General features: G+C 31.8%; 1 protein-coding gene across 1 annotated transcript in view; it reads left to right on the forward strand.

Moving 5' to 3' along the window:
- Positions 1–7,554: 7,554 nt before the first annotated feature.
- Positions 7,555–26,708, forward strand: part of LOC108910265 (clavesin-1) — a 52,998-nt gene continuing 33,844 nt past the window's right edge. Inside the window, exon 1 of the mRNA XM_018714818.1 lies at positions 7,555–7,760. The gene's annotated coding sequence lies outside the window, so the exon portion shown is untranslated. The remainder of the gene's footprint in view (positions 7,761–26,708) is intronic.

Below are 26,708 nucleotides of genomic sequence, written 5' to 3' on the forward strand. Positions count from 1 at the left end.
TTCCATTTCGCCTCAGAAATATTCGGAAATTTTCGCCCTTTTTGGTTGTTAAAAAGAGAAACGAAAAATAGAGGCACTAAACGAAAGCGTAACCCTTTGCATAGATCCTTTGAAGAAAAGAGAACACATTATAGCGACAAAAATAAGAATGATTTGTAGATATCGTTTTCTTTTGTTTAGATAGTAGAGTATTCTACAAGTTTTATTGCATTCCCAATCTTCTAGGCTTTTATCTCATCTCTCAGTACAAAAAGTAGATGGATAGATGGGTGGATGGGTGGGTTTTATAAATGGTACAAGTGGATGAATAAATATGCGTACCTATTCATGCATAAATGACTGGATAGAATGATGTATGAATTCATAAATGGGTGGGTGGATAAAAGGACGGATCCAGAACTCTTCAACACGAATTATGCCATGAAAATGGCGTTTTTAAGCATTTTGATCTATTTTCTGTTTTTGAATGAAATTGGACCAGCTTGTCTGACTCTATGATGATAAATTGGAATTAAACGAGTGAAAAATCATACGGCTAGTGAGCTGGTAGAATAAATTGATTTTTTATCGTCGATCGTAAATGACGTTTTTTGTGAATTTTGACCTGTTTTTTGAATTTTCCCGAAAACTCAGTCCCGTTGGGCCAAATTTGAAGGCAGATTCGGATTCTGCGGAAAAAAATAGATGGAAAAATCTCTGAATACCAGACCCGATATTTTTTTTGTGGGGCTGTGTAATAAAAATACACATTGTTAAAATTTTATTTTATCCAATTTCAACAGAACTTTGACTGACTTGGATCAATCTTCAATTTTATATTTATTTGATCCAGATCTTATCAACCAAATAAAACTCACAAAAGGGGTTGAAGCGTAGGTAAACGGAAAAAGAATCTTATTGAAGATATAACATATTATTTTTTAAGTTAGTCTCTTATACATTAGAATGTAGGTCTAACGATTTAGAAAATGATTCTCTGATGAATGATGTGTAAATGAATTTTAATTGAAATTACATTCACTTTTCCAACATTTTTTGAACAAAAAATTGCAAGAAAATTCGTCACTCCCGTTCAGATATCTTGACTAGTCCATTTTTTATTCATAATCTTTCATAAGCTTACTTATGTATTTTGGAATAAAAAATCTTTATCATTGTTGTTTTATGTAAATATATGTAGTTTTGATTAACGTCTTAGTCTGATTTGAAACGTAAAATGTTAAAACTGTCTAAAATCAAATCCAATTGAAAAATTATGTAAAATAACTTTACCATGCCGATTCAATAATGGCCATTTTATAATCATCTTTAGAAAACTTTTTTGTTCCTTTGATCACATAGCTCTATAATCTACTTTAAATTGTATATCATTCTTATCACCTAGTCATTCAGTGAGATCCTATAGGTATATTTATAAACTTTGTAGTTTCCTGCTCTTAGGTATGTATACATAGACATAAAATATGAACAAAAGTAATTTAGAATTAGAGCTGTTAAATTGTAAAGATAACAAGTTTCGCCATCCAATTATGGAAATGTGATAAGACTCTGACGGAAATAATTATAAGATATTATTTTTCAAATAATAAAATTACTTAAAGTGCGTTTTTGCCAAAATCCATCGTGTTGAATAAAATTTATTTTTGTACATTTCCTGTCTATAAAAGGCCACTTATTGCACAGTATGTGCACCCGTCGAATTAGTATTCAAAGCCCATATGGCTATTTCCTACACGCAATAAAATAAATAGGCAAATTTAAAGGCACAAGCAAAATCGTCGGATTCAGTATTGGAAATACGTTATTCTCGATAATCCATACGTACGTCGATTTTTATATCGGTCCGAATCAAACCGCTGGATTGGCCTCAACTTCACATGAGGGGTACTTTATAGTCGACATTAGGTAGAAATTGTGTTAGATTTGCTTTTTAGATACAAATAAATTGTTTGCGTTGATTAGCAAAATATAAATAATTTATTGTAAGAGAATAGTTATCAGTATTTAGTTCAGCTGTTGTCCAAGGACGTCTCCAGCCAATGGCTAGGGGGGGCAAGATAAGAAAGAGGATGGGAGAAATATAAATTATAGGTAGTCAATTAATTTTTTAGAAATATTTTTAATAAAATCGTTTTAATACAATAAAATCATAAAAAAATATAAATAACTAAAAAAATAAAGAAATTCAACGAAAATTTGGTAAAACATAATGTTCTCGGATTTTTTGAAAATTTGTCAACCACTTATTAATAAAATCTTCATGGTTGTCAAAATTAAGCTTTGTGTGTATACTACTACTATCATTGCTAGGCCATTGAGACGATTTTGTACCATAGTATTTCTCAGCCAGGTTTTTATTCTTCTTAAGTTGCTAAATGATCCCTCTACAGTACATGTTGTGCACGGTACAGCAATTAAAATTTTCCCGTTTCGAACAAAATTAAAAACGCTTTTCATTCCCCCTATATAAAATTGGTGAGTTACATATATAGCTTTAGTTGCACTGTTAAACTTTTATTCTGATTCCGATAGATAAAAATTTATTTTTTTTAGTTTAAAATTTTTTAAAATTAAATTCCTTTGTCAACAAATATTTATAGGTACCTACTAATTTATAACAATTGTTTTTAAAAAATATAAAGTAGTGTATTAATTGTCAAAATTAAAGTTTAAGTAAATAAAATATTTTATTAAAAATTTCCAATTTAATATTTTCTTAGCTTAAGAAAATTTTTATACTTTTTTCGAATTTCTGTAGCTGCCCTCCCCCTGCTTCTCCTTGGCGACGCCCTTACTGCTGTCTTTTCATGTAGTGTGGAATAATTGGTTGACAAATATCTCGAAAACTAGATAAATATCTCCCATACTAATAACAGTAAGTTAACGACACCATTTTTATATTTGAGCACTATTTATTTAATTGGCAATTCAATATTTTCCAAGCCTGCCACATTCTTTTATTTTTCGAGATATTAATGAGAGTTATCGAAAATTGTGTAGCCCTGTTCATGCATTCTAAGGAATATTTCATATATAGAAAAAAAACTGGTTGATATATCTTAAGATACAATAAATATAAATTTTTATATTTGGAATTCTTATTATTTATTACTATTTCTAATATAATAAATTCCGATTCTTAGTTTTTGCAATTCTTATTTGTTATCGCACACTTTGTTACTTTAAAATTTGATAAAATTTATTTAGTTTGCTAATGTTGAATAACTTTTTTCCAACTTTAATTTTGATAAGAATATTTCCATGAATATTGTCAATACATAAACAATACACGCTTAACATTACACTTGACTATGTACTAAAGTAGGACAAATACTGAAATTCAAGTTGCTGATTCTTAAATTGATATTTTGAAAATGTAGAGAAAAATTTTTGAAAAGAGAAATAAATTTTAATTGTTATTTTTGTGTGACTGTGACATCTACCGTTAATTTGTCAAAAGACATCTATAGACAGGAGGGCCCTTTAATAACTACATGGTTTATGTTTTGGTATAGTATCATGTAACTATTTTAAGCAAAAGCTTTGGGTTTTGTTTTAAATTTAAATTTAAGCGTTTAGTTTATATATATGGGAATATCATAACAGTAAGTAAGTACAAATAATTTATTATAATTAAAATTAAATTGATAAGCAATTATTTGATTGACATTTTTAAATTTAGTAATTTCTTCATTATTCTAATAATATATTCATTACAGATTATACAAGAGTTGTGAATATAGGAGAGTTCAAATTAAGACAATTGTATTTTTAATTATTTATGAATTTCTTGCGGTTTCAAACATTGCACGACTGGTACTGGTAACGAAAAATCCCTTAAATACTGGTGTCAGCAATATTCCGATTCGTTTACAATAAACAGTAACAAACCGTTACGCCTACGCTCGAGATAACATTTTATTTGGTCCCACAGTTCTTTATGGTTCATGAAATAAAGATTAGGTTTTATTTTTTGACATTTCTTAATCAATTCATTTTGACATTATTCGAAATCTTGCAAAGTCGTCTTTGTTTGAATTTTGTCGTTTCTAAGGTGTTTATAAACAAAGCTACATACAAGTTGCACTGGTTTTACTGGTTTTTTAATTATTATTTCTAAATGAATGATTTTCAAATAGGAAGTGCAGCAAATGCTGCCTGCAAATTTCTATTTCCCGAGAAGTCGAAAGTGCCAGAACAAAAATACTGGTGTTTTTGAAATGTCACTGTTAGCATATTTCAAGGAAAAGTCAAGAACTTTAAAGTCACCGGCGAGTTTGTGGAGTGAATACTCAATGATTAAGTAAACTGTTCTCATAGAGAAGGACGTGGATATATCAAAATACCCCAAGCTGAGAGCATTTCATCAAACGTAAGAATGACGGCAATACACCTATACAGAGAATAAGTCAACGATTTTCTCGTTCAGACACCCGATATTTGCTAATGAGGGTAAGGACAGTCTTAGGCATTGCAGGAACATGCCGTTCTGATGAGTTATGCAAACTTACTTTGGACAACGTCAATTTAAAAAAAATTCAATGACATTATTGTATAGTAAGATCATATTCGATGCAAAGTAATAAATCATTGCCTGTCAAAGGATCCAGTGCAGTACGGTTTTAAGGGGTTTAGAAATTGAATAATTCCTTTATGTAACGAGCTTTCAAGTTGGTTCTGAAAATTTGGACGTAGGGCGTAGCGTATAGCAAATGAACTTAAACGTCATCTGTCAAAGCGCTATATCGCCGCTATCAATTTGAATATTTTCGTTTTAAAAAGCGTTTAAAATGGTGTTTTCTCAAGAACAAAAAGTGTTTATCATAGAGTCCTACTTTAGAAATGGACGCAAGATTGATGGAATATTGAAGTATTCTATTGAGGAATGTTTCATAGAATTTCAAAATCAATTTCCCGGCGTTGTTGAGTACAAAATCTTTCAAAGTGCAGTTCAGCGTTGTGTTAATGTTTTTCGTGAAACGGGCAGTGTAACAAGAAAAGAAGGAAGCGGCCGACCTAAAAAGCGGACTGAAGATTAAAAGAAAATGTCCAACAAATAATGGAAAATGCGCCAAGAACTTATGTACGTGTTTTATCACAAATGGTGCGAGTATCAGTCGGTATCTGCCACACAGTGTTAAAAAAAGATTTGCGTTTGTTCTCCTATCGTTTAACTTGTCAGCAAGAACTTCATGAAATTGATTTTCCGCGACGGGCTGTATTTTGTGAATGGTTTTTTAACAACTACGGTGAACTTCATAATATCACCTTTTTTCTGATGAACCCTGGTTTCATTTAAGTGGTTACGTAAACTCACAGAATATGAGAAAGTGGTCTTCTGAAAAACCAGATAACTTTTTTGTCGAGGGCCCTCTACACGCTCAAAAAATTGGAGTTTGGTGTGCTCTCAATCGAAGGAGGATTTATGGACCTATTTTTTTTAATGGTACTCTTACTGCGCAAAGGTATAGAGAAGAAATTATCGCTCCTTTTGTTAACCAGCTGGAAGAAAACGAAATTACAAACTTTTACTTTCAACAACATGGCGCAAGGGCACATACGGCAGGCGAGACGATGAATATGTTGAGGGAAGTTTTCCAAAATCGACTAATAAGTCTCAATGCTGAACATGAATTTCCACAGAGGTCATGTGATATTACGCCGTGTGATTTCTTTTTGTGGCCTTAAAAACACTATTTTTGAACTGCCTATTCCTGATATAAACCATCTGCAGGCTCGACTTATAGACAAGATTCGTGAAATTAACAATACCCCGAGCATCTTAGAAAATGTCTTTAATTCTCTGACGAACAGGTGTGAAAAGTGCTTGGAACAAGCAGGGGGACGCTTTCAGCAGCTGCTTTAATTTATTGTTATAACAAGGAGGGGGACACTTTCCGCAGCTCCTTTAATTGTTTGTTATTGTTATCACGGTTTAACGTTATTGAAACTGACAGCTGCTATACAGCTCGTTGAGAAATGAGGTTAAGTTGGTCGCTATAAGCTACTCCCTACGTCCAAAGTGTCAGAGCCAACTTCGACCACGTTTTTATTTGAACGCTCGTTATTATGAAGGGATGAAGGGATCAATTCACGTCTGGCACCCCTGTTCCTACAAATATTCCTTTATTCTCATAAACTATTTATTTTAAATGTAACTTATTATAAATCTAATGTGTTTTTTAAATTCCACATATGTACTACTTTTACCTCTGTTGTTTACTTGTTTTTTGGAGGCGGTCTTTGATTTACGACCAAGCTCGCCAGGTTAATTTTTGACGTATAACCAATCACTTCGTACACTCGATGCACCTGGTCGACTACAGCTATTACGAGAACACAATGCGTATGATGCGGTATTTCAGATTATATATTCAATTTCATTTTAAATTTGAAATGATTTATCTTACGCGTCCTAAAAATGATGACATGATTTTCCTTTGATAAAGACTGACAATTTTTTGCTTTACTTTGCATCTAATACGATCCTACTATAGTTTCAATTCCAGATGCTAAAAATGGTACGTACGTTTACAATTACTTCTCGTCTGGGTTCTGCTTCTCACCTAAAAATTCTCAAGAAATATATCAAGATTAGATTGGAAATTAAAATTGAAATTTCACGCTTTTTTATGTGCTATCAAGCAGGTAGATGTTACAACCAACCAGCCGGCAAGAATACCCTTCATGTGATTCCTAAAAAGATTGCACAGTTTTTTAAACTAGAACATCCTGAAACATATACAGACCATGCATTCCGAAGAACATCGGCAACGTTACTGGCTAATACAGGAGTTGATGTATTAGCAATCAAGAGACATGGTGGATGGAAATCAGACACAATTGTTTAAGTAACAAAAATGAAATAGCGAACAGGATTATTTACAATGACACTTCAACTCCAGGTTCTAGTAGTACGTCGCATCATGCTGTTTTAATGGATGAGTCAGATAATACTGTGCCTATGGTGACTGAAATGGAGCGGTCAAATAATTTTGAGAAAAATGTGACAATTTTAGTAAACCCGAGGGGAATAATTATCCAGATTTTATAAATGTTACTAAATGTAATAACTGTACAATTACTATAAACATTCATTCATAATAATTAATAAAATGTAATGTTCATCAAATATTTCTATTTATTTGTTCATAAATATGATTTATAACTTGAAATCGCTTTTTTCCCTAGGGAGGTAAGTTACCTCACTTACCCCCCGTTGTCCATAGCAACTTCCACTTCTACGGTAAAATTCACTTACCTCCTTAAAAACAATGTATTAGTAGTCTATTTACTGTAGTGGGAACAGATAGTATTTTGCTTGTACTGACGAGAGAAAATAATCCCGAAAGTTTGTCGTAGCTTCGCTTTACACCTTGTATAATAACACATACCTACCACGTTGCTCTTTGCACTGATAAGTTGTTTAGAGGTACAGGATTCCTATCCCTCCCAACAAAATTCGAATTAACTTTTTACGTGACCGTGCAGTTGCGCCAGTCCAAGTTAATCATTCACAGTAAGGAAAGTTAAAACTTACATGAGTCACTCAGGTAGAACTTGGTGGGCACTCAGTCAGCGGAATACCTGGTAATTTTTATTGTTTACGTTAGTTACATGCAGTTGTGTTGCGACGGTTTTGCTGGAAATATGGTGTTCAGTATTGTTTGTAGGTGTTGTTAGTGGTGTTATTTTGTTTACAAAAGTAGCCACCTCACTGATACTCCTTCGGAAGCAGAAGTCCGACCGTAAACATATTGGTGAGTTGAAATATATTGGTTTAATTAAGTTAGTCCGTAAAAATCGGCCTTCGTTTCACTTTAACATTTTCTAACTTAATTAGTAGCTGTTGCAATGGTTTTACCAACCACATTGATTTCCAGTTAAAGTCGTTTATTAACGATTAAGTACAGATGAGGGAAAAATATACCGGTTGTGGTATATTTAGAATAAATCAGAATATGAACAGATCGTGCAAGTAAACCTGACGAAACTTACTTTAAAGACAAGGTTAACTTATTTCACAGCAGTGTTACAGTTAATTTAATATCAGAACATGTAAAATACCTTGAAAATCAGTCCTTACTGAAATACCCGCAACCAAATGTTTATATTAAGCTTTAAATAACGTTTTCCTTTTACTTATTTTATTTTATTATAACTTCCATCAAGTGTTTTTCATATTCACAATCATGTCATCCCTCATGCCCATGTTTTTATCTGTATCACAAATCAATCAAATATTGCTAAAATTTGATAACGCTTATCTATTAGTGATATACAATGCAATACCAACATGAAGTTACGAAACTGTAAGATCAAGGTCGGATCAATTAATAGAACAAATTTACAACATACTTAAATAAGAAAAAATCGTTCTAACGAGACAATATTGAAGTACTACACCTTGTGCGGTGCACATTAAAATTTATATCTTCAATGTATATACCAAAAAGTTTTACTGATGATGTAATTATTAATTCATCTTACCAAAAGTAAGCAGCTGCGGCGGATTCTTCGACATGTTTCAGTATTTTTTTTATATTTTTAACCAGTGCTAATGGAGGCATATGACAAATATTCAAATTTGATTACAGCACATGCCTCCAATTTTGGGCAGGTGTTTGCATACATTTAAAATAATTTCGTAAATTTGTATCGTGTTTAAGAAACATGTCGAATTCGTAAGTAATTTTAAAATAATCTTATTTAATACTTTCGTGAGTGACTAAAAGTTGTTTTCCTTTGTTTTGGGAAGGCACCTTGCAAATTAAAGAAAAATCAGTTACGATTATTTTCAATAAACTTATATTTTCAAAAAATTCGCAATGAAGAATAGGAAAATCATTGTATTTTTTCTAAAATTGTCAAATTTCTGAAATTTTTAAAAGTGATTTACATTTAAGTTTTAGAATAAAATTAATCGTGACAACACAAAGTAATAAACTGTGATAGATAGCTGACCCGAATATGAAACTATTTTATTTAAAATAAAAACAAGAACCAAACATTGCAGAATTTAACTCAACTTGGTACCACTGAGAACAAATTAAAAGTCGCCAAAATTAACCTATATTAATAACTTGGCCAAGAAGATCCTAATTTTGTTGCCTATAATTTTACAACAGTTTATACAGGGTGTCCCATCGGGAACTGCGTCGATCGATATCCAGAAAAGTACTTACTGCTCCGAAAAATTTGAAAATTTGGCAACATGGCAATGTCCCTGGGGCGAACAGAACTAAAATATCTAGAACTCTCCAGCACTTCCGGTTATACCGGAAGTCTACACCAACTTCATTATTTTAAATGGGACACCCTATATATTATTACATTTTCGTATTCTACGTGAAATTTGAGGGTCACTTTAATAAATATTTCCTATGCCTAGGAGTTATAGATTTTGAGATATTAATTTTTAAAGAAATTTGACAGATGCAAGGGTCCGAGGAGATGATAGTAACTCTTTTCAGGAACGTGATATCAAGCGGATTTTAGGTACCTATAAAGGGCATAGGTAACGCTAAATTATAGTATACCAACAAATTAAAACATTTAATGTTTCATTTTTGCTTTGATAACTTCAAACAGCTATAACTTTGTTAACTTAAATGGAACACCCTGTATTCTTTTACTCTGTCGTATGCAGATTGAAATTTCCTTTCAAGCCATATAAGCATTGTTAGGGTTGCCGTTACTACTTTTAAAGATATTTGGCAATTTTCAATTTTTTGGACACATTTTCCTCTTATCAGACTTGTCAACTTGGCCACGACCAGAACCACTCCAAAACAATTAAAATAATTTGACATTTGTCAAGTTAGTTATTGTTATGTCTGTAATAGTTTTCGCTGAAAATTTAAATAAAAATGCCTGGGGATCGTTTAAATTATACTTATGAGTATTATTTTAATGTATTTGTTATTTATGGAAAAAACAGCAGATTCTCTATATGTTCCTGAAATGACTTTGTCACATTGTTCAAATGCAAGAAGTTTTTCTCATTTGGTTTTGTTCGTATTCTGGTTTTTCTAGACTTTTCAGTTATATCCACATTTTGTCCCATAGAAGTAATTTACCAGTAACAAAAATAATTTGCAATAAATAGAGAATTATGAATCAACCTGTAGAACGTGTCAAATTAGTGTATTAGATACAACTGTGGGAAAGAAACATTAGTAATTTATGTTTTCTTTTATATTTACTGTACTTTGTTTAATATTACTAATTCTATATAGAATAAGTTGCTAAATGAAATAAGGGGAAATCACCGTAATTGAAACCTGAAAGTTATTGTTTGATAAAGCAATATCTAGACCATACTGTGTTTGTGGAAAGAAATACTGGATATTCCTAACTCGCACCTCAAAATTTCGCAGAACCGTACAGCTAAAACATATAGTTTAGACTAGACTTATTGTTTGTAAATTAATAAAAATATTTAAAAAATGTGCCCCAAGACTTTTTTTAATTTGAACGCTAATGAACATCTTTCATGGCAAGGATATAGGACTTCTCTAAACGTTTTCAATTAATAATGTATATCAGTTTAGTTAGGTATATTATTGCGATATAGATAGTGCCTCTTTCACGTGGGTGAGAGAAATTTAGACATATGGCAGATACGAAACGGGGTCAAAATTCAGTGTGGGTGGTTGGGTTTTATTCTGGAAATGGCTCATCAGATGAATAATGTTTCAGTTACAGTTATGTATTGTTAGAAAGCATGAAGTTAGGAAGGTCGAATGTATGTCTAGGTGGCAACGAAGGTCTTGTTTATACGACGCACAAAGGAGATTGTAACTGTTTTTGGCAATCAACTTTTCTTTTTTTCTTCGTTATAACGAACAGACTGCAAAGGTATGATTTCATGGTGAATAATCATATGGTCTGATGTGTAATGGTTCGTTTGTAATTACTTGTCAGCTAGTTGTAGAGTCAGGGATAAAGTGGATAAAGGATGTAGTCGAGGATATAAAAATAGACATCAGATTTTATAAATGGAGTAAATTCCGCTATGCATCCATAAAATCAACCGATAAGCTAGATGTTTCTATGCAATTTAATTGTAAATATATTTCTAAAGTTGTATCATCCACTTAGATATAAGAAGTTTTCGACATATATCAATTTTTGTAAATGCAACGTAAGAAATATTCACGTCGCATATCCAAAGAAGTTGCAATATCTCGAAGCTTTGACTCATAACTACAAAAATTGAAAAAATAATCAAATACGCGGTTTGTATAAAAGCAACGCTTTTGAACCTTAGGCCTGCTCTGGAAAAAATTGGTGAGGGAGGGGGAGGTAAATGGCTACTACAACCCCCTGTATTCTATTCTTGTGTATTGTTTTGACAAAAATCTGCTTTTTTTTGTTTTAAACTTGACACCCTTTATCATGAAATAGAGGCTCCTAAATAAAAAATAGAATAAGAAAAGTTCCTTTATTTTCGCTCAAAGAATCTGTGTAATGTATTTTTTTCGAAGGCAATAATATTCATATTAATTATATTTTTAGAATAATTGCAATTCCATTATTATAATTATATTGCCCAATTTGCTCAAAGTAAATAACTTTTTGCTTATTCTTGTAATAAATAATTAGATGCTTTTCAGAATTAACACTAAATATATTACGTACCAAAGAAATATGTATGAATACCGCAATAAATAAGACTTAAAATATATATTTTAAACAAAATAATAAATTCGTCAGTTCAACATTTACTTATCTTATTGTCTTTTTACTTATTTTACTATTATTTTGTAGTTATAACTTCACTTGTATATCTAGATATTTAGTATCAATTAATTTACGGAGCTATCCAAAAGGTTTGCACCATATGGCAACAAACTTTATGTATAAATTTAATAAATTCCTTCGATTGTCAGTTGTCTCTGCATGTCGTCAAATCAAAATAGCGCCCATCAAACATCATAAAACGTGTGTTACATAGAGGGGCAGACCAAAACTGCAAATCGGCCCAAGAGTATAATACCTAACTTTATTCCCTCCCTACGAGGGAAAAATTGCAAAATTGTCAGGAATCGCTTTTTCCACATAATGAACTAAAACTTTATATTCTTGGCTAATTTTGTGAATGGTTTTTAAACAACTACGGTGAACTTCATAATATCACCTTTTTTTTGGATGAAGCCTGGTTTCATTTAAGTGGTTACGTAAACTCACAGAATATGAGAATGTGGTCTTCTGAAAAACCAGATAACTTTTTTGTCGAGGGCCCTCTACACGCTCAAAAAATTGGAGTTTGGTGTGCTCTCAATCGAAGGAGGATTTATGGACCTATTTTTTTTTAATGGTACTCTTACTGCGCAAAGGTATAGAGAAGAAATTATCGCTCCTTTTGTTAACCAGCTGGAAGAAAACGAAATTACTTTCAACAAGATGCCGCAAGGGCACATACGGCAGGCGAGACGATGAATATGTTGAGGGAAATTTTCCAAAATCGACTAATAAGTCTCAATGCTGAACATGAATTTCCACCGAGGTCATGTGATATTACGCCGTGTGATTTCTTTTTGTGGCCTTACCTTAAAAACACTATTTTTGAACTGCCTATTCCTGATTTAAACCATCTGCAGGCTCGACTTATAGACAAGATTCGTGAAATTAACAATACCCCGAGCATCTTAGAAAATGTCTTTAATTCTTTGAGGAACAGGTGTGAAAAGTGCTTGGAACAAGGAGGGGGACACTTTCAGCAGCTGCTTTAATTTATTGTTATAACAAGGAGGGGGACACTTTCCGCAGCTCCTTTAATTGTTTGTTATTGTTATCACGATTATTCTTTAAAATAAAGTTATATAGTCATTAACGTTATTGAAACTGACAGCTGCTGTACAGCTCGTTGAGAAATGAGGTTAAGTTGGTCGCTATAAGCTACTCCCTACGTCCAATGTGTCACAGCCAACTTCGACCACGTTTTTATTTGAACGCTCGTTATTTATACATAAACTTCAACTTTTTTTTAAATGGCAATATAAATTTTTGACTTTGGCATAGGCTTCTACCCCATTTATTTGAATCGCTTTGTTGCGCTTTTTTATTTATTATTGTGAAGACATCTTTTGTGAAGCATTTATTACAGAAAAGACGTCAAAATATTAGTCGATCATCTGTGTCATGGAAAACAAAAAATAATACAAGAAGGCAAGAAGGCAACTAAAACTCAGTAGAGAATTTTATAATTAGCAGAAAAGAACCAATATAATGAATACCTATCAATTAATATAAAATCAACTTAATTAAATACATTAACCATTATACAGAGTTCAGCATAAAATAAAAATAATTAAACACAAAACATATTACGCGAAGAACAACAAACAAAACAACTAAAGAAACAAATTAACAAAGCAAATAAAATTAGTAAGTACTGCTCAAGATTGTTAATATTACCTTTATGTTTTATATGATTGATTAGTTTCTATATTATCGGAAACCAATCGTACTCCTTTTAATTGAATGTGAATTTGAATTAGTTTCAGGATTTAATGTAGAATATAGAAGAGGGGGATTTGTAACTGTCATCTTCTAAATACTGCATGGGTCGCAATCAACATAAAATTTCACGACAAATACGTAATTCTTTGCATAAGAATGTCTTCATTTTCTGGTCGTGTTAAATAAACATGATCTTGAATATAACCCCATAACTAAAAACCAAGTGGAGTAAGATCTGGAAAATGGGCAGGCCATCGAACTGGTGGTCATCCAAATGGTATTTATTGTGGCATTATAAGAGCTAGCCCCATCTTACTGGAAATGAATTCTATTCAGTTCTGCAACAGGTAATTCATCTAAAATATTTTCAAGTTGTTCCGCCAATATCTGATATTTTTCTTGATTTAAAGTGCCGTTTATGAAAAATAGTCCAATTAATCTATTACCCAAATTGTCACACTACACATTGACAGTAAACCTTCACTGATAATAATTTGTTTCCACGATGATTCCTGAGGATTTCTTGGCGTCAATATCTGTGGATATTGCTATTAAACATACCTACCATTAACTCTGAATGTACTTTCATCTGACCAAATAATCTTTGTGTGAAAAACTGGGTCTGGTCGCAATGAATTTAAATCAAAACGACAAATTGTAGCCATCGTTTTCTTCTAATGCCTGTACTTTTTGAGAAATGTATAACTTGAATTTATGTTTTATCAATGTTGCCTGTATAGTTCTTTTTGATGCCCCAATATAATTTTAAATTCCCCGAAAGGAAGTTCTTGGGTTTTATTCAACGTTAAGGAGAACATTAGCCGATGTTTTCATTAAATTGGCCTTCTTCTCGCTTTGGTTACTTAAAAGCACCATAGCTCATCAAATTTTCTTCAAGGTTTACAAATTTACGTGGTTCTGGAACTTCTCTGTGAGGAAATAGTTCTCTGTAAAGGCGGATTGCTGCACCTCGATTTTTATTGTACTGAAATTGTACCTGAATCATATCCGTCAATTGATTATTGCTCATATTTTGCACGGTTGACCTTATTACAATAAATAACCTACTATAAATAACACAGAAATAGTATGACGCGAACGCTAAAATGATGTTTGTTTGTTTTGTATTATTTTTTGTTTTCCAGGCAGACATGATTAGTCAAAATACGTTTGTTGTCGATTAAGCGGCTGCGCGCCTAATAATATATGTTTCACAAAAAATAAACTTTATATAGGTACATCGTTGAATTCAGGATAGAAATCTGCACAATAATAAATAAAAAAAACTATAACGCCATTTGAAAAAAAAGTTGACTATGGCTGTTCAAAAATAATAATAATAATAAGAATTTAAGGAACCTTTACTATTATTTTTTTAATTAGCTTACTACTTTTAAAACTTGTAACGTAAACCTTAATATTGAAAGAAATTTTGAGGCAGCTGCTTCAGTAAATCTGAATATGTCCAACCGAGTACAGCTGCTGTTAAATATAAAACGACATATTTATCCGCTGCAATTATTTACCAGGGTAAATACTTACAACTAGTTCATCCACACAACGTCCTTAAACACGACAACATTCAACGACGGTACCTATATGGCACAAGATTTGCACAGTGCTATAAAAATTATAAATATTTACTTCGTTATTTACTTTGCCTACATTAATTATGTGAGTAAATCATAAACTTTGAAATTTCTGGCCGACGTCTTGTAGATAAGAAAATTATTAATATCTTATACTGAAATATTTATCTTTGCTGGAATGCAAACACAATAAATCTCAGCCATATCACAAATAATTGTTAAATAAGTTAATCCGATTTTTTTTCTGTTTGTTCAAAAACTTAAAACGTAGGTATTAAAAGTACTTTTTGAAAAATTGGAGCTTTCTGCGAGATAAAAGTAAATAATCATTTAAAATAAAGTATCTTATTAAAACAAGGTATTAAATGTTTCTTTTAAATAATTTGCGCAACTAAATATATAAGAATAAGAAACAGTACTAAAGAAAATTTAAGAATAATTATCGAAAATTGCCACGTTGCCAAAACGTATATACGAGGGTCGTCCATAATTTAAGTAGTACCCGTTTGAGAACAAAGGACGATCACATCAAAATGCACAAGCTGTCAAGGTTAATTATTTGATTTATACCATAGCTACTTAGTATGTATTTTAAGTTTTTTAAATTACGTAGAAGGAATCACTATGCACAGAAGGTATGGCCAAAAAGAAGAGTTGAAAGCTTAGGTAACTGAAAGAAAGTGTCCTCAAATCCGTACCGTGTTAACAGGCGAAAAATTTATCACAAAAATGAATGACATTGAAAGAGCAACATGGCTAAGTTTCCAAAAAGTCACTCTGAGTTTCTTGGGAAATCAAAAAAGTGTGAATTGCCAGAATTTAGTTGAGAAATTGGAAAATTTCAAACAGTTGGGTTGCTTGAAATTGCATTTCCTATTACTACTTTCCGGAGAACCTAGAAGACTACAGTGAAGAACAGAGTGGACGGTTTGACCAAGATATCAAGGAATGGAGCGTCGGTACCAAGGAAGGTGGGATATTTATATGATGGCAGATTTCTGTTGGATGCCAACGAGCCAAAAACATAAAAAAGGGAAAGAAATCCGTTGCATAGATCGTTTGAAGATAACAGAGTTCATTACAAAAGAAGAAAGGAGTAAAACAAACGTCATTTCTCATCTGGAAACGAATGCCCTCATATCTCTGCTGGCATCAAATGGCTGAAGTTTCATCATATTCTGGTCATTTGCACAAGGCTTTTTTTGTGGAGCTGTGATATTAATGATCCAAAAAGGATATTTAATATGAAAAGCTCCATAAAAATCCCGCAGATACGAAGTGAATACTATTACATTTTTTACTCGTTGCTGTTTATAGAAATAATGCTGAGTTTTCCAAAGAAGAATAATAATTAGCACTTACTAATTTATCGTTACTAACGGCTTGAAACAACGAGTGGAACAAGTGATTGAATTTTCCTTAAATTGCACATTATTTGTGACGTAAGACCGAAATCGATCATCTGGGTTACATAAACTCTAAACCAAAAGTTCCGTGCAGATTAAATGACATATTCTTGATCAAATTGTTACAAGTCGTGCTTTTCATTCTATAAAGTGAACGGAAATCGATTGGATCGCATAACAGCTACCTATTCGTCGTATAAGCAAAAAAATTAAACAAATACTATCTAGTATGAAACAATAAATATAGATAATTACTATCAGACCGTCGACGATTGAGATAAGCTACTGAAAATAAACGTTATGGACTGCTGATATGTCCACCCACATGTGTGCAGATTCAACGGTTGCTTCTAGGTTTTAGGTGGGAAAATACAGACCATTTAGCATGTAGCCCAGAGTCAACACCAAGCTATTTCAGTGGATAATTAAATTGACTATACCTAATTGACTAATTTCCGGGTTGATTGCCACGTCATCTGCTTAGCCCTATTGATTTCTTCAGAAGAAACTCTGAAAATGCAAACTGTTACTGGCCTATGACGTTCAATCCTTGATTTTACAAATAAGTCGCTTCTAATTTTCTGGTAGTTCTAGGCCCTCGTCTCGATTGAAATTGTTTCGATTTTTCCAGAAGTTCTTTAGAGTTTTGATCAAAATCTCTCTGTGCTACTGGTTCATTGCTGAGTACATTGTTTTTGCAGCTCGTCTTAGAAACGGCTTATTTTTTGACGTATCATAGATGGTATTAATATTGTATTTTCTTAAGACTTATCTATGCATTGTATCTGGAGAAGATAGGTTCGTGTCAGATATTCCTCCTTTTGCTTTTGTAGCGGCTTATGTTTTGGTTAGTATATCCATTTTTTTAAATGATGTAGTTTCTCGTCCAAGTGTTTTGGTTCACAGATAGTGCGTGCTTAAGTATTAAATGTTGACAATATAATTATTGTTTCTGGATCCATAGATTTGAGATTCTATAAAAGCTATACCATATGAGACCATTTAAATTCCTTTCCTCTTGACAAGGATATCTAGGATCGTAAGTATACCAACTTCTTGTGAAGCTGGTGTCCATTAATATAAACCAATAATAATATGGTATATTGTTATAACCGTGGGGCCAGATGATCTTTAACATATCTAAACTAACATTATAGGTTTTCTGGCATTAATTCTTCTCGAAAGCTTTCATGTAGATGTTTTTCTGAATAAAGGACGTTGGTGAACCCGTAACAGTTACTTCAGTTTGTTCTTAAAACTAAGGAAGAAAAAGGTCCATCTAATGCACGGTTTTGCCAAGTCTACTAATTTGTCATTCTTATCTTCTGGGGTGACCCTTCAATGACAAGTTGAGTTAAATTTGACTATAATTTTTAATTGACTAAATATAGTTAAATAGTTTTAGTTTAAAACCAAAACTTTTACTAAATTCTGAATAGCCTTGGAAAATGAAGGTATATAAAAACTTTTTTGATATACCTTCAAATATTCTTTGAGGAAGTGAAATAATAATATTTTTGTACTAATCTGTCTCATCGATGTTTTAGTTTAAATCTATGGAAATTTGACACTCCTTCATTGTTAAAATGGAACTTTTAACAGTAATTAATTACTATTGCTGACGTCATTCCACGCCCACAACAACTATAAATATAATATATGAGATTATATAATTTTTTTAAAGAATCAACTGAAAGACAACTAACTTTCCAAAAAAAAATTAACGTGTGTCTTAGAATATAACAGTAATTGGACAAATTTATGTTATTATACAAAAATATCGTTACAGTTCATCAAAGTTATAAATAAAAAATTGCTAAAAAGAGTGAAAGTAGTAATCAAAATCAGTAAAATGTATTCATGGAAAAAGCTAGTCAAATTCCATAAAAAAAAGTTGAGTTATAAATAAATATGTTAATTCGAAAGCGAATAAAAAAATTGGAAGCATATATCATGAAATAAAAACACACCAAGAGAAATTTAAATTGGCATAAAAGTATTAGTCATTTGCCCATAAGTATAGCGACTTTTAAATATGTCATGAAATAAATTATTTCCTATCTACTTGTCCTAGTTTCGCAGAATTAATTTAAGTACGTACAGGAATTTAGATGATAAAACTAACAGTTACCAAGAATAGATATCCCATCCTAAAAAAAACACGTTCGTTATGGTATTAGTTATGGTAAAATCCTTAAACATATCTTTAGACATATTCATAGAAACCACTTCACTTTCGGGTATATATATAGTTCCTTTGCTATTATATACAAGAACAAGAACTATCTGAACATTTACTTACCGACTGCATCGATTTAAGATCGAATTTGTTTTTCTCTCATTTGAAATCGGTTTGAAATGTTTATTATTAGAAGTATTTCTCAAATTAATTTTGAGTCGATAAAGGAAAATTATGAAGTAAAAGGAATTATTTAATAACATGATCTTTAAGACTACTTACAGAAATAGTTTATGCCTTATTTTGCTACTTAGTCCTTTGCCTACCATTCATAAACTTATGGATATTTTTTATAAATAAAAACCATTTCTACAGTTTATAACTAATTTTGCTTTATTATCTGAAAACTTCTAAGATGCACACAATACGATGTGTATAAATAACAGTACTGGTAAGTAGTAATAAAGTAGTAAAGATGTGAATACTTACTGTTTTTTTTTTTCAGAATTTTTTCGTTAATCAAAATTCATACTCGAAAGTTTTCTTCACAGTCTGTTACAAAGCAGGGGGCTATGTTGAACAATAGAACCTATGCCTGTAAACTGTAACTTAATGTTATTAAACAGATCCTGCTATTTAATCACTTTCCTTTATATTACTAACAAGGTTCTTTACTTAGAAACAAAATGAGATGGATGAAAAACATTCCTTCAATAAAGAGACAGTCTACATAATTTGCAGCTGAGTAAAACAAGGTGGGGCAAACTTACTAAGGACGTTTTCATCAATTTTTCTTCGACAGTATCAAAATATGAATGAACCAACTGCCATCCATCTTGACATTTGAAGTCAGTGCCAAGTGAGTTCTATTCCTATGCATGATAGAAACGTGCAAGACTAAAAACTAGTAGGTCTTCAAAATACTTCGACGACAAAAGATCCTAACACCGCTAAATATGTATATTCATGTGAGGAGAAGCTGAATCTGTACGTTATAGCCTAAAACAGGAATGTCCACTAGTTATCCGTATGATAAATTAAAAGCACATCTGATTTCAAGAATACCAACTGACCATTTAGCACTGGAGCTACAGTTTTCAAGAGAATATCGAGACAGTAATACCAGGAAATACCCCCTATTAAACTCATTCTAGTCTGACATATGGAAGCCTCAAAGACATACACAGAATCTGGAATTTAGGAGCGAAAGAAAGGGTTAGATTTAAGAACGCATGTTACAGTCTTGCAGGCGGAGGCCATTAAATACTGTGCAACGGAGTTAATAGAGCGAAATGTTATTTACTCCGATAGTCGGGCAGCTCAAACCAGATCACATCCAGTCTAATATAAAGCTGGTTTGATAAAATAAGAAAATCATAATAATGAGATCCTAGCTTAGATGAGTATCTAGTTACAGCACAGCTCCCTTATGTCCGATGTCCTTTGTAGCTTAGTAGCTCATTGGGGCTTTATATGGACCCTAACGGTCCTGTGGTAGTGCCAGTTGTATTATTAAAAGACTCTTGTGCAATGAGTAGAAGGTAAAGCCCAAAAATATTGTCAAGAAATCTTTTGACAAGTTTTTAATATACTAAACCAAAGTTCCAGATCAGCGCTCATTTAATTTAACTCACCCTCGCCTCTTCATCTTTCCATTGTTTGCGTGGTCTTCCTTTTGGTCTTCTAACATCCTGTTACTGGCAGTCCTCTTTGGCAGTCGATTGTCTTCTAAGCACATGGCCAACACACCTCAGTATGACAAATTCTGAAATGTGTATCTTTGAACAATTGGATAGTTCGTAATTATCGTCTTCTCAACATTCCATTTTCATTTACTGACTCAAAGATCTTTCGTAATATTCCTTTCAACAGCTTCCAATTTGTTGTGAGTTGTACATATTTACTCATTAGCAGATTTGATCTACCAATGTCTATTTGTCTTGAAATCTGTTCAAAGGCCAAATAGAACAGCCGTTATTTCATTCTGTATAACAATCAGATATATTTAGAGAGAATGTTGAAGTCGTTCAGTATCTGGTAGTCGGTCTGTTAGTTGAATGTTTATTTGAAATCGACGAACATTTTTTTATATTTATTTATATCTGTCATATTCCTAAAATTTGTTGTAAAGTGCTGATTGACTACAAAGAGATGATCAGCCTTGGTGCATCCTTTCCTAAAACCGGTTTGATATAGGCTCACTGTAACATCAGTAATGGGTTGAAGACATTTATTAAGAATATGTGTGCTTGTGTATCACACACAATACAGGAGTGTTGTCCTTGTTAATCCTTCGTGCTTGGATTTGTTTGTCTGATCTTGTTCAGTATTGGTAGTCCTTGCATGTTTAGCATTTGATAGACTTCTGTTAACAAGAGGGTTTGAAAAAACTTTTTGAAATAGATTTTATTATTTGTGGATCACGAAGTATCTACAGTCCTACGATAGTTGTTGAGTTATCTGGGGTTTATATTCTTTTCTTAGATCATTACTTTGAAGATCCTTTTTAATTTTCCGTATCTTATAATTGTCGTGATTTCTTTTTCGACTCTGATATATATTTAGTCAGTTTTTTTTAAAGCATACTCATTGTGTATACAACAACAACTTACTCTGTAACAAAAAACTTCAAAAATCAATTTCTATAAAAAAGTTTAAATTATCTTTTTATTATTTAGACCTTGATTCTTGAAAGGGGGTTCTTTTTTAAATTTACCACATCAGTTTTAGAGTGCTCTATAAAAATGCTGTTATATCACTAGCGGATTATCTTTAAATGGAACTGTTTAGGTGTTCGCTTAATAATTTATTTGTAAGTAACGAGTAAGTTTCATTTAACAGAGATTAACCACAGCTTGGACGAGAATTAATAAATAAAAATTTTAAATTATAATTTTGCAACATTTACGCAAGCTAGAGTCCAGTTAAACTAAGAATTTCTAATGCGGAAAGACAGCTATATTTACGAAACAATTTACAATCTATTTCTTTGCAGTATGCCTTACATTCTCTTCCAGTGGAACATAGTTCATGATTTATGTTCATTAGCATATAAATCGAAAATTTCATTGTCTTCACTTATTTTCAGCCTATATACAACGATCAACTCGGTCTTAAAAATTAAATAGAAAGACTATTTCCTTAAAATGGCACTAAATATTCATATTTATACCACATTCATGGCATGTGTATTGTTATTTTGTATATAGGGATAGGGTCCGGTGAATGCAGGTACGTCACTTGACTCGTTGTCTAAGAAATACAATAGGCTGACGTACCAATACGCCATCATACCAAATAGATACTGCCATTATCTTTAAAAATACGTAACGGTGATAATACTGATTATGTAGGTATACTTTGTCTTTTCTGACAAGCATTTATGTCGTATCGTCCAATGTTTTACTTCATTTTTAGCACAGAGGAATCCCTATAAGAAACTATCGTTAACTCTCTACCTGATTGATATGCTCCATATCATAATATTTATAGGTTCACTTGTCACGGTATGCTATTACGATACAGCGTCTAACAAGATATATACAGGATGATTTAGAACTTATCCAAAAAAAAATTGAATGTACAGGGGACTCTTACAAATACAATTTTGTAAAAAAAAGCAGTTCGAAAATGATTTAAAAATACATTTCTGCACGGCACTGGAAACTGGTCCACTGTAAAACCTGACCTTATGGAAGACGAAGCATGCAGTCGGCGACCGGTACAGCGGCAAGTGTATAAAAAATGAACGAACAAAAAATTGAAAGAATTTCTTTCCCAAGGAAAGAAATTGTGATTTTATTTAATAAAATTATTTGACATATCAAATGTTACAACTGTTCAAAATTTTGTCATACACACACATTTGAGCCCGTCTTGCCTAAAATGTTGTCTTGATACACTAAATTATTTTTGACACTTGAAACAACTAATGTAAACACTGTCGTAAAAAAGTAAATTCATCGGATTTCAGTATTCGGAATCGCCTGGGGCCACGTGGAGGAGAGCAAATGATAAAATAAAGATAGAAAATACTACAATTTCAATAATTTTTTTTTCTCGGAAACTGTAAGGATTTTATAATTTTTTTTTACAATATTGACTCCATTTTTCATGACGCACCTATTACCAATTTTTGCTGGATAAGTTGTGTTATGTGGCTTCTTAGCCTGAAGATACACTTCGATACTTTTAGTGTGTATACGAGTAGTAAGATCTAGAGATTAAATATCACAATGTATATGGCTTTTGAAGCAATGTCGATATCTACCGATATCGCTCTAAATATCATGCTCTAATATAACGTATTGCGACATTTATTCCCTAGATCTTATTTAGAGGCTTAAACACAATAATATGAGAAACAAATTAGTGGAAGTAAACAGAAGGCACAAGCTGAAAATTATTTATAGTTAACCTAAACAAATTAGCTATTATCTTTGCATGAGAAAATCGTCGAACACAATTATTATTTAAAGATACATTGCTGTATTATTAACACTGAAAAATAATATAAATCACTTTTGAAAGTAGTTAATCGTTGGTAGATGCCTTCCAAGGTAGATTTGTCTTAAAAAAAAAATTCATAAAAGTTCTACCTCCATATATTGGACGTGAAACTCAGTTTTTGATAAATGTTGAAGACCCATTGGAGCCATAGGATTTAAATTTTGGTTCCTTTATAATAGTTTCTTACAAGCAAAATTTCATCAAAAACTAACCAGTGAAGTCGGCATTAGAATTAAAACCATAGTATGAGGCGTATTTTGATTAAAGGAGTGTAAGTAAAATCATAATAATTTTGCAGAATTCACACCTATTTGAAATTTTTACAAACGATGCGTTCTTGGCAAAACTCCATTTGTTACTAAATGTAAATTTTTCAAAAACATATAAAAATTTAATAAACTTTGCTTAGCAAAAAAAAAATACTGGCGGGGATTTTGTTGTTGAAATGTATTTCGTATCGAAAGCTATTTTGAATTTCCACTTTGAACAAGAATTTTTCAAATCTTTAAATTAATGTTGAATGTTATTTTTGCGGAACTGTCAAATATTTAAATACATATGTCATGTATAGTAGAACCGTTTTAAGATTGCCATTACGTCACGAGTATGTTCTAATATCAAAGACAGTCGTTGCGGGCGTGAATTAATGACTTATTATACGCCAAAAAGAGATGCAATGATGGCATAAATGTCTTCATAGTCTCAGTCTATCACAGACAATCGTTCCAATATTTTATGTGTATTAGAGTGAAAGAAAATGGAGGACGTTTGTTGGGTATTAGTTTTAAACTATAGTTTGACTAGCGCATTTAAAACAGAGTTGACAGTCAGATTCAAATTTTAACAGTTGTTTTGATCGCATTTCGGTATCTAACAGTTGGATATATTTTCTGAGCGTTGAAATATCCATTTTTTTGCATATTTTCGTATCCAGTAACACCAGTATTAAAATTTGCGAGATATCCAGATTTGGGAAATGTCAAGATGACATTTCATTTATATGCAAACAGTGGTTAATTTGACTAGTCGTCTTAGTTCATACGAATATTGCTTGTGACGCAATGGAAAAGATACAGCGGTTTTAGTATTAAACAAAATTTAATAAAAATCGACATATGGCATTTTTACAAAGAACACCTCAAACAATTTCCAGATTTCCATAATTATGTAATTGCTGAGGATTAGAGCAAAATAATTGACTTTTGTCTCAGCTTTGTCAACATGTTACTTTTAAGTGTTAATGGTGAAAGTTTAATTTGAAAAGAGTCTATTAAAGGAAAAATAAGATTTTCTGTGATGTCAAATATTTTTTTTGTTGTACCAAATTGCATTGTACCAAATTTAAAGTCTATATTTTGAACTTATCTTGAATGATTTATCAGAAAGTATGTTTCACCTCCAGTCTTATCTCTGAAGGATTTAGAAAAAAAAATGATTTTTTTATTTGTTTTGATGAGGGAAACTAACCCTGAAAGTTTGCTGCAACATCGGTGTTACATCTTATATCTCTTACAATTAGGTGCAGAAGTAGTCGTCTAATGTAAAGGTTATTGATATTTGCTGTTTTTTGTTTCATGTTTAAGAAATATTGGAATGAGCTGCACATTTCTAAAACCGAAATATTTTATATTCTCTCAATACAAAATAGAAATCGGTCTTTTAAACATAACGAAATACCTATAACGGTTTTCTTAAGATTAATTGTGAAATCTTAAGTTTTCGGATCTCAAACTAAACCTAATACCGAACTTCAAGAAATGAATTATTCTGCTAGAAATACTTGAATCTTAAATAATTTAATTAATTTAGATACAACCTATCATGTACTTCTTGCTTATGCAGGGTATTTTTAAAATTGAGACATTTCTAACACGATGTAGAAGTCGTAAAAATAGGTAAATTAAACCACATATATAAAAGTTACAAAATAAGTACTATCTATCCCCTTTTCTCTTTATTCTTTTTGGTTGTTTCTTTCTGTGCATGTTTTAAACATTAACACAGGTTTAAGAAAATAATTAACCTGTAGACATCCTTTTAATTTACGAGAAATATCGACAAAACGTAGCCGCAACATCTCATTTATACACGAAGGATTTCTACTAAGAAATGACCCCCAGTGAATATGTATTAATTTAATTCAAATACTAGATGTTTAAAGAGCAAAAAGAAGGACATGTAGAAAGGTCTGTATCATTCAAAATGACTGAAATAGAGGAAGAAACTCTAAAAAATGTCGAAAAGAACCAACCATGAGTAAATCCACAGGAAATCAAATTAGAGTGATTTACAGTGGAATCATAGAATACGACAAAAAGAAGGAAATGTATTCATGCCATTATTAAAGGGTACGTGTAAGATCCTAAAAACTACCCCGTAAAATTTGAATTTTCTTACTGGCTTATACGGGAATATCCAAATTTTGCAACATTTGCAACATTTATTTTCACTACAGATAAACTTCCATACTAAATGGAGTGAATGAAAACAGTTTCAGCAAAGATTTTCACCAAATATTTTAGCTTGGCATGCTTAATAGACCATCCTTTCTTACACCTTAAATAGCAGGTGAAAATTATTTCAGTGTACTATAAAACACTGCCTGAATTGCTTGGACTTGGAAATGTACCTTTACGAGTGAGACAAACAATTTGTACGTGATGAAGCTCCGTCGCACTTTAGCAGAGATGTTCGGGAATATGGGTCAATTTCTTGGCATGCACGCTCCCCAGAACTAAATCCATGTGATTTGTTTTTTAAGGGTCTGTTAAAAAAATGTCTGAACTTTAGGAACACTCTGTATGTTCGTCATTTGGTTGCAATTATGTAGCTAGAATACCTATTGATTTTTTAGGCTATATTAGCTAGGAATATAGGAGGGGTATAAATTAATAATTGTATGCAACCTTGGATTACGGTGCAATACACTTTGTTTACAACTCGTTCTTTAGATTTGTTTAAAAATATTTATGCTAAATAGAAACTGCTTGTAACAACAATAAAGGGGTCTTTGTTTCCTGTACAAGTTGGTATTGTTAGATAATTATTTACAAACGTTTTAAAACGAAAAGAAGTTATTTTTGTTCTGTATGAAGAAAAATTTATCCAGAAATAATGTCGAAACACAAATGGCTTGCTTCCTGCAAAAATCTGAGCGTAATTTGTAATAAATAATACATCGCAGTTTTAAAGATACTAGAGGTTACAGTAAATGGAGATAAAAATTTTGGCATAATGACCAGAGGATGAAGGCCGTGCATTTTAAAAATTAAAAGTGTAGAATAGAAAGGATAGGGTAATAATGTATCCTATTATGGAAACGAAATGCAAAAAAATGTTTATGATTCTATTATTTGGTAGCAGTATATCCAGAATAATTGAAAAATTAATAAAAAAAATCAAATAGAATTTATAGCAGAAGAGACCCAATGTTGTTTTAGAAATGAGAGAAGCACCTACGACATAGTATTTATGATTAGACTAGCGAATGACTTTATTAATAAAGACAGAGAAATACATAGATTATGTTTTATAGATCTGGCGAAGGATTTTGACAAA

The sequence above is a fragment of the Anoplophora glabripennis genome, unplaced genomic scaffold, assembly GCF_000390285.2.
Source record: "Anoplophora glabripennis isolate ALB-LARVAE unplaced genomic scaffold, Agla_2.0 scaffold336, whole genome shotgun sequence".
NCBI lineage: Eukaryota > Metazoa > Arthropoda > Insecta > Coleoptera > Cerambycidae > Anoplophora > Anoplophora glabripennis.